Raw genomic sequence first — 10,141 nt, 5'->3', positions numbered from 1 at the left:
TTTACCTGTTAGTCATAGAGTTTGGTAAGAAAATTCCTTTTACATTGCCAATATTTCCACAGCTGAAAAGTATTTATTTTAACTTAACATTTTTCACGGTTATTAGTAAGTCACAATTTGGCATATCTATCATAATTTTATAGCCCATAAAGAGTGTCATTTATTAAATTCCTGTAAACTAAAAGGTATATATCTGCTTTTGTCTATGTAAGCATTTGTAATTTGTTTTCATCCCTTAATTTCCAACTTTTATTTTAAGTTCATGGGTACAAATGCAGGATATATAGCTTTATTATATAAACATGTGCCATGGTGGTTTGCTACAAAGATCATCCCATCACTTATATATTTAGCCCAGCATTCATTAACTCTCCCTCTTTCACTATCACATCTCACAGCCCTCAGTGTGTGTTGTTCCATACCATGTGTCCATGTGTTCTCATGATTTAGCTCTGACATTTAAGTGATATATGTGATATTTGGTTTCCTGTCCCTGCATTAGTTTGCTAAGCATAATGGCCTCCAGCTCCATTCATGTCCCTGCAAAGGATATAATCTTGCTCCTTTTATGGCTGCATAATATTCCATGGTGTATATGTACCACAGTTTCTTTATCCATTGAGGGGCATTAGGCTGAGTCCATGTCTTTACTATTGTGAATATTGCTGCAATGAACATACATGTTCATGTGTCTTTATAACAGAATAATTTATATTCCTTTGGGTATATACCCAGTAATGGGATTACTGAGTTGAATGTTATTTCTGCTTCTAGGTCTTTGAGGAATCATCATACTGTCTCCCACAATAATTGAAGTGATTTCCACAACCTCGCCAGCATCTGCTGTTTTTTGACTTTTTAGTAATAACCATTCTGATAATTAGATGTTTTGAAAACACTGTGATAAATCCCCTGTATATATTATCTCATTTAATCCTTGTGACAGCCCTACAAAGGAGTGCAGAGTACTGATTAGGAGTGGTCAGACTGTATGGCTTCATATTTTGCAGCTCTTCATTTGGTTCTCCCAACATCCAAAGGACTTTCTCCCTCCTATCTTTAGTTACTACTCAAACGTAAACCAGTGTGGGCTTTCTTGATTACCCTGCATAGAATAGCAGCCTTTAGACCCCCCTCTTCTGCTTCATTTTTATCCATAGCACCTGTCACCACTTAATATAGTTTATTTTTATGTTTAACCATAGTTTATCTTCTTCTAATACACTATACAGTCTATAAGGGCAAAGACTTTGTTTTAATAATTACTATATCTGTAGTACCTAAAATTGTGCTTGACTTATAGTAGACAAAATATTTTTTGAAAAAATTAATTGGTTTTCTCCAGCACTAACCAAAGCCATATGGATTTATCTGCTTCCGTTATTCTATTCTAGTAAATATTTAGAGTGTTGTTTCAATTGAGCTATAGGCATACATGATTTAATAAAAACACAACTTTCTATTAAACAATAAATTTATTCTTTTGCACTTGAATCAACAGGCATTACATGAAGAGGTGTCATTCTGATTTTTATCTTCTGATTCTTCTCTCAGTAGAGACCGGCTGATCTTCTTTTGTTCACAGGTGATTGGGTTAGTGTTTTATTTTTAATCTTGGTTCTCGTGTTTTTGTATTTTAGTTGCAAGGAATTTGCAAATATCCATTTGCTAAATAATTAATTACTTTAATGAAAAAGCATCTCTGCTGTATTTGAAAAACATTTCCTGATGCTTCCTGCTGCAGTATTGTTCTCTCCAATGCACCCAGTGAAATACGTTTTTGCTTTCTTCCCTTTCAACCCTGAACCTTTGTGAACCATATTTTACAGTTCCAGAATTACTTTTTTCATGTGTTTACAGTTTGGAATTTAGTGTCATGTACCTCACTGTCAATAAGATGATACTTTTCAGGGTGTACTGAAGTCTGGAACAATGTTAGAGGAACAATAAATAGGAAGGAAACTTGTACAAGGCATATAGTAAATTTCACATATCTCTTAGCAGTATAAGCACATGAAGAAGTGAAACAACAGCCTGATTTAAAGTGTATTACGGGAAAACATTAGAAGGAGTGATTAATTAATTATTCCTGGGTATAGTGGTGAAAGAAGGTGTCACAACATACAGGATTACAGAACTTCAGAGGTTGTAACATTTGATTTGTCCTTAAAGTTTAGAGAGTGGTATCTGTGCATGAGGAAGCGAGTGGGCAGCAAGAGTCAATGAAGAAAACAGCATAAGCAAAGTATGTTTGTTGACTGTAGACAGTATTTGCAAAGCCACCAATGCAATGTCTGGAACACAATAATACTAGAAATTTTCTTAATTTTATTATTTTCACGAACATACAGTCTCTACAATTAGTTGAAATTCTAACTCAGAGCATGAGTTCAGGTTCTGGTCTGACTTCAGAGCCTGTGTTTTTAAATGTTATACAATATTATACCCTGCCCCCAACTATGCAAACTTTTACTAACATCCTTTTGCTACTGACATCTTGATGCATTTGTCAAGATCCTAACTGAAACTGATACATTTGCCTAACAATGTTTAAAGGGGTTAGTTTAGGACTTGATAATAAAGTTTTTGAGCATGAGTGATACTATAATTGACACACAGATTTCATGATAATATTAAAAAATAAGACATTTCCCAGATATGAGCAATTCTTTCTTCTTTTTTCATTTGGCATGGTGGTGTCTTGAGTGACAGAAAGGACATGTCAGTCCCTTCTGTTAGGAAAAATAACTTCCTGTTTGAGGTCTCGGTTAGCAACTGATTACTTATTTAGAGAATGTCACCTTCTAAAAAAGACATTTAATATTTCATTAATGGTGGCGCAGAAGTATTAATTCATCTTTCAAGTTGTGTTCTCACATCTTTGCAAATTTAGGGGAATAGCCCAAACTAATTCCATTCAGTCCTGCTCAAGCGTAAGGTTAACTATTTATGGATTTAATCTTTGTCACAGAGAACTTAATCACTGAAAAAGGAGAAAGTTGTTCCCAGGGAGTAATTTTGTCAAGGTCAAGTACAGTTTCAGGCCACAGATAGATTTTAGTCTTTCTGGACAAATACAACAGTGATGTGTTGATTTTCATGGGAAGTTTCATGGAAAAATAACAAGAAAGACGGTTAGTAAAAAACTCTTCCAGCTCGCGTGCAGCCCTCACTCAAATGCCTGAATGGTCTCTAGGTGCTGTGTAGCCCTCTGCAGCTCTCTGTTGAGATGCATAGTGTTTACTAACATGGAATTGGACAGTCTAGCAAAGCTGCCTCCACCCCTGTAACCTGACTTTTCAAGTTTGGATTCTGATTGATTACCTCTCTCTCTCACTTTTTTTTTTTTTGAGATGAAGTCTCGCTTTTGTGGCCAGGCTGGAATTTCAAGTTTGGATTCCACTGATCTCCTCTATTGATTGATTGCTCGATCGACTGAGATGGAGTCTCATTCTATCGCTAGGCTGGAATGCAGTGGCGCCATCTCAGCTCACTGCAGTCTCTGCCTCCTGGGTTTGAGAGATTCTCCTGCTTCAGCCTCCCCAGTAGCTGGAACTACAGGCGCCCACCATCACCCCTGGCTAATTTTTGTATCTTTTAGTATAGACAGGGTTTCACCATGTTGTCCAGGATGGTCTCCATCTCCTCACCTCGTGATCTGCCCTCCTCAGCCTCCCAAAGTCTAGGGTTACAGGCGTGAGCCACCGGGCCCAGCTCGACCTCTCTCTTTTTAAGGCCTGATACTTCCCTTCCTTAGACCACAGGAACTCCCAGATCAAAATCAGCAATTTTTAACATGGTTAATATAGCACCATTGAGATAGGTAAGGGAAGGAACAACAGTAATCAAACTCTAATCCAAAAAGGCCTCCTGAGCACCCAAAGATATATATAGATATTATAGAAGATATACAAGTCTATAATTCTCTACCTTCTGATTATTTTTTGTGGTCTTTAAACTGTAAAAGAGCTACATTAGTTTATTATCCATATAAACACAGATCCAGTTAAAAACATATTTTTCCTATATTACTCAAGTGTATTGGTTTTTTCTTTTCTGGCCTCAAAGAGTTACCAGGCCAACTAAAGGGGAGAATTGGGAGACAAATTAAAGGTGATCAGGTAAAAGTTATGGAGCAATATCTTCTGCAAGCTAGAAATGGTGGGGAAAGAAGAAATTTAAAAAGTGCATTTTCCCCTATTGTCCTTTTAGGTATTGTTCATCTACTTGCTTTTACTTTCTTTAATTTTTACCGATATCAAAAGTTCTTCTGCAATTGCTTTTGCAAAAGTCTCATGTTTCTTTAAATCACATAGTAAAATGTACTGAGAATCTTTTACTAATTTCTGCTTACTATATATGTGCAACTAAGGTTTGAAGGTGCTTGTAGACAGGAGAATAAATGGGGAAAAAAAGAAGAGCCAGGTGGAAAAAAAAGAAGCTTTCTTATGTATGTGCTAAGGTGCAACTAAAATTTAATTCCAATAAAAATAAAGTAACAAGTTCGGAAAACCTCCAGTGGAAGAAAATAAATTCTGTAGCAAGCTACAGAAATCCATTAGCTATATTAGCTTGGAAGTCAAGAATTCTAAATAAAGTTGGGAGTTATTATAAAACTATTCCCCATGACTTAAAATCCACTATGATTCTATATTGTAAGAGGCAAGTAAGATTCTAGAGAAATACAGTATAGATCAAAGAGATGGTCTTGTTGTATCTAAAGCAGTTAGATTTTATCTGAAGTACTATAAAATATAGTGCACAGGATGCCTGGAGAAAGGCATAATTGTCTGTAAAGGTATAAAACAAGGTAGACTGACAGGGTCCTAAAGATGCTGTGTGAGGAACGTGGGAGTGTTTACAATGGTCAAGGGAGAAAGTGTGCTGACATACAGGACATATTTCAATTTTATTCAGGAATTAATTGAACTGTGTTCAACTAGACATGTTTCATTGATCTTGATATGCAAGCTAATTTCTAAAAATTGAGAAACTTTTCCCCCTTTCCTCATCTGTATATTTTTATGTCAGTAACAAAAAGAGTTTGATTTGGAACCTCCCACCAAAACTTTTCTTTCTTTCTTTCAAGTGCCTACCTTTGGTTGTATCACCCTTTCAGTCCTTTTGGCTGATTTTCGGTTGTGTTAATCTGCAGCTTGTTCAATGAATCATCCTATTATCTTGCATGTCCTTCTATAATCTGCCCACAGTAATCAAACTCTAATCCAAAAAGGCCTCCTGAGCACCCAAAGAAATATTTGCAATGATTTGCAAGGTGTTCATACTAAACAACTCTATTAAATAATAAAATAAGTTGATAATAAAATAAGTTGACATTGCATGATTCTGTGATTTAAGTTACAGTCATTTTTCTTGATTTTGTTAAGCCATTTTACCTGATGTAAATACAACAAAGTAATTTACATGTTAATTCCTCTGCTTGTTTCTGGATTCTTTCTTATTGATAACTGCAATTAACTTTGATCAATAATATTTCAGTATTACAAATATTAGTAGAAATGGCTAATTCTTTAACATCATTTAATGGCTTTGGGAATTTTCTGACTGCTTTCATCCTTTTCATTATCCTTCATTTTATAGACCTGCAGTTTTTTTTTTTTTAAAGCTAAGGTAGAGGCTGAAAAGGAAACTTTCGATTTCCAACTTGCTGTAGCAGTCTGAAAGTGGCAGTGGCCATTTTTATCTTGCTTCATGAAGTACTCAGCCTTGTGAAGTGGTGATATTGAGTCATGTAGATGCTTTTGAAGGAAAGGTTCCGCAGGTAATCTTGGGAATCAAGCTTTGAGAGTGAATCAGGCTGACACAAGCAAAGCATGTGGCAAAGCCCTAGACTGAAACATATTTTATTCTTAATAGTTGCAGGATAATAAAGCAGAGCTGATGACTTCGCATTAGCTGGGATTAAAGAGCTCACCATGAAGAACAAGAGAGAGCATGCTAAAGTTTCCTGGGACATTTGTTCATAGTTCCATCTACTAGAGGATGGAGTACCAGTCTCAATATCGCCTGGAAAGCAGAGTTACTTTTTACGGTAGGTTGAATATGTCCAGTGTCACCCCAGAGATGTTACATCTTTATTCGTGGAGCCCCATAATTCGCTAATTTACATGGCAAAATTGAATGGAATGAAGTTTATATATGAAATTATGATTGCTAATCAGCAGGCATTAAAATAAAGGGGATATTATAAAGGGTGGGCTATGAAATCACAAAGGTCCTTAAAAGTAGAAGAAGGCCTTGGAGGGAGGGTCTGTGAGATGGCAGAGTGAGGACTTGTGTCAATGGTGCTGGTTTTGAAGATTGAGTAAGGGGCCATGAGGCAAGGGAAGTAGCAGACTTCTAGAAGCTACAGAAGTCAAGAAAGTGAATTTTTCTCTAAAGCTCCCAGAAAAGATTGCAGCCCTACTGACAACTGATTTTAGCCAATTGAGATCCATGTGGATTTCTGGCATACCGAATTATAACATAATGAATTTGTATTGTTTTAAGGCACTAAATTTGAAAACTAATACACTCTCTTCAATCCCCAGTTTTTCTCTTTGGCCAAGTCATCCCTTTCAGCTGAAATTAACATGAATCCACTTGGTATATGAGTCAGGCACTTACCTTTTAGTTGAAGGGTCTTTTTGGAATTTTTTTTATTTCTCTAAAACCCAATCTAACTTCAGTAGTGTGATGTAAGTTTACTTACTCATTTTCTTAAATGTGTCAAATTCCTAAATTCTACTAAATTCTACTCATTATTATTATTTTTCCAAGCTATGGATAGTTCTTCCTACCTCATTTTGTGCAAGATGCTGCTCAAAGTCCTCTAACAGATTAGCTTGCATTATTGATTTAAGTTCTCTTTCCATTTGGCTTTCTTAATTTCATCATCAGAATTAATTATGCATTCTCCTGTTACTTTGTTTGCTTGTATTTTTAATATAATACTTTTCACAGCCTGCCTTACATTTTGTGTAACAAATTACTCTCTCAGTCTCCCAGAGCTGCTAATGCTTGTAACACTGCTATGGAGAGAGAAAGACTGAGTGTATTGATCAAGCAGTGCTACACTATGTAAACTACTGACCCCCAAATCTTAGTAGCTTACAACTAAGAAAGTTTATTTCTGACTTATGCAAAATGTCCATCAGGGAAATATTTCCTGTAGTTATGAAAGAAAAATCAGTGAGCACAGGGAACCACTCTTTACAATGGCTCTTAAAACTGCTGCCTTAAAATGACCCACGCCACATCTGCAAATACTACATTGGCTAAAGAAAGTCACCTTACAAAGTCTGTGTACAAAAGGGCAAAGAAATATCATTCAAAAGGATAGTGACTATTTAGAAATGATAACTTAGTCTTCCACAATGAACTAGCCTTCTCTGGAATGCCGTATAAGATATTGATGTCTGTGAGAACATGTTAGAAGTACAGTGTGTTTGAATAATCTAGTGAGGAAAGAAAAAGTGAGCAGAGGAACAACGTGCTTCAAAGGTACTTGCTGTGTGGCGTTGATATATTTGTGTTCAGGGAGAGTGAGATACAGGCTGTGGAGGTAGAGAGAGAAAAAATAAGACTTTTTGGCAGTTTCTGCATATGACATACTTATGGAAGGGAGAGGTGTCCACGGAGAAATTTATAAAATTGTCCAGGGGAGTTGTTTGGGAACATACACTGATGTTGCAGAGAGCTGTTTCAAGGTCTCTGCAATTACACTACTGTTTTTTTGAGTGTGTAATATGAAGATACCAAAAATGGGCCTTCACTTATACACATTTTTCCAGTTTGGTTCTTTACACTTACTTAACTGTCATGGAATTGTGAATGTCCAGAAGGTTAAAAAATAAAAAGAATCCAAACTGTAAAATTAGTGAATAATATGAAATAAAAATGACAATCTTATTATAGCAGTAATTATACATCAAAAGAGAAGTTTTTTTTAAAAAAAGATATTGACTCTCATTATGAACACTTAAGTAGTTAGCAACTTATATGAGATATAGAAAAAGGAAAAAAATACAGAAAAATTAAAAATAAAGGCATGTGAAAATAAATACCAAAAAAATGTGAAGGGAATGTCAATAAAAGAAAAAGTTGAGGCTGGGTGCGGTGGCTCACGCCTGTAATCCCAGCACTTTGGGAGGCCAAGGCAGGTGGATCACGAGGTCAAGAGATCGAGACCATCCAGGCCAACATAGTGAAACCCCGTCTCTACTAAATACAAAAAAAAATTAGCCGGGCATGGTGGCACATGCTTGTAATCCCAGCTACTTGGGAGGCTGAGACAGGAGAATTGCCTGAGCCCAGGAGGCGGAGGCTGTGGTGAGCCGAGATTGCGCCATTGCACTCCAGCCTGGGTAACAAGAGTGAAACTCTGTCTCAAAAAAAAGAAAAAGTTGAAATCACAAAATTCCAAATAATACACACACTCTTCTAAATCTCTGCTCATTGAGACTATATGCTCTAACTTGATTTTGAAAAATTATATGCATATTTAGATTTATTTATCTCATTGTTATTTCATATTATACTTGGAGAAAACAGCGGTAAATTACTATGTTATAATCATATTCAAGAAGGATGAAAGGGGGAGATATGAATTTAGATTTATTACTGGAGCATGGAGGTTTATCTATAATGTAGGTGACTAATAACAGAGCTCTGTGACATAATATTCAATGTATCCAAATAGTACTTTCTTCAAGGTAATTCTCCATTTCTGCATTTAGAGGAAGCACTGAAAATCTCTGTGCTTTGGATGTGTTACTTGTTTAGAGCATAGCATTCTGAGGAGAGTATATTTTTCTTGTGGTTTAAACATGTCTAAATATTTCGTTGCATTTCAAAGGAATTAAATCACCTCACACTTTCTTTTTTCACTTCGCACTTTCTTTTATTGTGAAAATGTTTTATTTTTATATAAAGACTGACTTCTATCAAGTAATGCAGATACAAGACCTTGATACTTTTCAACTGCATTGATTCTCAAGTAGCTTTCTGAGAACACTGTTGCACTCAACAAGGATGATCTGAAGTCTATGCTCAGAGTTTACTTTTCATTCAGGTCTTTGGGGTGTCTCTTCAAGACCACTTTCTCACAAGGATTTACAAAAATACCAGTGAAATGAAATTTAGAACAAGAAATAGCTTTGGCTTACTCAGAGTGGCAATGAAATAAACAATTCATTGTGAGGCATTCCAAGGAAAAGACAATAAATAGAAGATAGACTAGCTGTAGCCCTTTCGTTCTTTCAGGGTCTTTTCATTTTGAGCTCTGCAAATTTTTCACGTGACAGAATTTAAATTAGAGTACACAAGAGAGGTGTGTGTGTGTGTGTGTGTGTGACTGAAACAAACAGCTGAAAGCAGTTGGGTTGTATAATTTTAAGAAAAAGGATTTTATAATGTGTAAAGTTAAGAAAGCTACCTGATTCTATTTAGCTTTTTAAAATTTTCCAATCACTTTCCACTCACTATCTTTGTAAATTCAGTGTCCTCACTTGTAAAAGGGAGGAAACAGAAGACCCTAACTAAAAGGGTTATTATGATAATTAATTAAAATAACATTTCTTAAGTACTTACTATGTTATATAGCAAACACTCAATATTTTTAATTGTTGCTATTTTTATAACTTGATATAGTAGAAAAATATTTCAGCCATACAGGAAAAGTTCAGGAATAGGAACAGTACAAAGAACACCACCTTTATATAGATTAAATTACTATAAACATTTTCCATTATTTTAATAAGTAAACTACAGCCCTTTACTACTAGATAGTTCTGTGTATTTCCCAGGAATACTATATTATCATATATAATCATAGAACAGTCAAAAACTATAAGTAACTTAATAGTGTTAGCTAATCTACAGACTGTATTTCACTATTTTCATTTGGGTAATCTCCTTTATTGCATTTATTTTTGTACCAGTGCAGTATGCAGGTCTTATATTAACTTTTCTTGTCTATTTATTTAGTGTTTTTAATTGTAAAACATTACCCCAGCATTTTTTTTCAGTCTTTATGACATTGTATATATACACCATGGAATACTACACAACCATGAAAAAGCATGAAATTGTGTCCTTTGCAACAACACTGATGTAGCTGGGATCTGTTATCCTAAGCAAA

This window comes from Callithrix jacchus, chromosome 10 (assembly GCF_049354715.1).
Source record: "Callithrix jacchus isolate 240 chromosome 10, calJac240_pri, whole genome shotgun sequence".
In the NCBI taxonomy this organism is placed as follows: Eukaryota; Metazoa; Chordata; class Mammalia; order Primates; family Cebidae; genus Callithrix; species Callithrix jacchus.
The sequence above is the reverse complement of the archived record's forward strand: the minus strand, read 5'-3'. Positions refer to the sequence as shown.